The sequence below is a fragment of the Schistocerca nitens genome, chromosome 2 (assembly GCF_023898315.1).
Source record: "Schistocerca nitens isolate TAMUIC-IGC-003100 chromosome 2, iqSchNite1.1, whole genome shotgun sequence".
In the NCBI taxonomy this organism is placed as follows: Eukaryota; Metazoa; Arthropoda; class Insecta; order Orthoptera; family Acrididae; genus Schistocerca; species Schistocerca nitens.
In genome coordinates, this window is record NC_064615.1 from 894,155,187 (window position 1) to 894,156,692 (window position 1,506).

The 1,506-nt window shown below is 42.6% G+C and overlaps 1 non-coding gene across 1 annotated transcript; it reads right to left on the reverse strand.

The window, feature by feature from the left end:
* Positions 1-1,170: 1,170 nt before the first annotated feature.
* Positions 1,171-1,245, reverse strand: Trnas-uga (transfer RNA serine (anticodon UGA)). The gene has a single exon. It is a non-coding gene; the product is annotated as a tRNA-Ser (tRNA).
* Positions 1,246-1,506: the final 261 nt, after the last annotated feature.

A 1,506-nucleotide genomic window follows, 5' to 3' on the forward strand; every position in this document is an offset into this window, starting at 1 on the left:
TTATGTGGAATGATAAGGAAGGAAATGATGTTCTCCGCAGAATCCTCCAAGAAAGAAATGTATGTAAAACACGGACACGAGGAAGGAAGAGGGTGATAGCATACCTGTTAAATATAGGGGAATAACTTCCGTGGTATTAGAGAGACATATAAGAGTAAAATAGGTGAGGGCAGAGATTGCAATACATCCAGCAGTTAACCGAGGACCTAGGTTCTGCGTGCTACTATGACATAAAAAGGTGGGTACAGGAGAGGAATTCGTGGTGGCCCGCTTCAGACCAGTCAGACCACTGATGACTGATCTCCAGCCTTTATCCTGCATGTGTCGACACCTTGCTGTTTGAAGCATTGCCGACTCAGAGTGACGTCACAGGGCGCCACGCTTTTGCGTTGTTACAAAGCAAATGGGAGACAATTACGGGGATTCGAAAAAGTCATTTTTTTATGAAGTGAATGTGTAAACCCATTGTAAATATTCTACGCGAATAAAATTTTGCGTGTGTGTGTGTTTGTGTGTGATTGGATATCTCTTTGAAATTGTAGCATATCACGAATTGGAGACCTGAGTGGATCACTTTGGAAGTCTACAAAAATAAAGGAAATGAAACGGAATTAAACGTGCTGCACGTAGACTTAAGAGGGATAGGAAAGAAAGTTCAGCAATCAAAGCACCATTTAGCAAATAAAGCGGCTATTTTGAGTATGGTAATAAAAGATCTCAGAAAAAACATATGATGAATGATGATAGTGTGCTTGCAAGCATACCTGAGATGCAGAAGTAGTGGTTGTAAAGACAAGCAGTAAAGGCAGACTGTCAGTGTGTTTCTAGGACTTACAGCTCTGAGCTTATTTCATTTGCTCTTGCTCTGAATTTTGATTCAACAACAGAGTATACGATAGAAACTGCTTCAACACATACGTCCCACTCCCAAGATCTTCAGCAAGGTGGTGCCAGTGTGCAAATGGGGCACCTAGTTTCACCTAAGAGGCATCTACCATTATGAAAGCAATAGCCTTCCATCAGGGACATAGCAACGAAATTCTATTTCGACACACGAAATTTCAATCAGGCAACATGTAGAATTTGTGGGAGCGCAATATTACAGATATGCAGATATGGGGTCTTCTGTAACTATGGATAGTTTGAAACTTCCTGGCAGATTAAAACTGTGTGCCCGACCGAGACTCGAACTCGGGACCTTTGCCTTTCACGGGCAAGTGCTCTACCAACTGAGCTACCGAAGCACGACTCACGCCCGGTACTCACAGCCTTACTTCTGCCAGTACCTCGTCTCCTACCTTCCAAACTTTACAGAAGCTCTCCTGCGAACCTTGCAGAACTAGCACTCCTGAAAGAAAGGATATTGCGGAGACATGGCTTAGCCACATGGATAGTTTATCTATGATTAAAGAGGCATTCGTATTAATGTCAGTCGCTATTAATGGCTTGTGGAAGTTACCAGAGGGATATTTTTTACATGTGGAATGACTGAGCAGAAGAAAACTC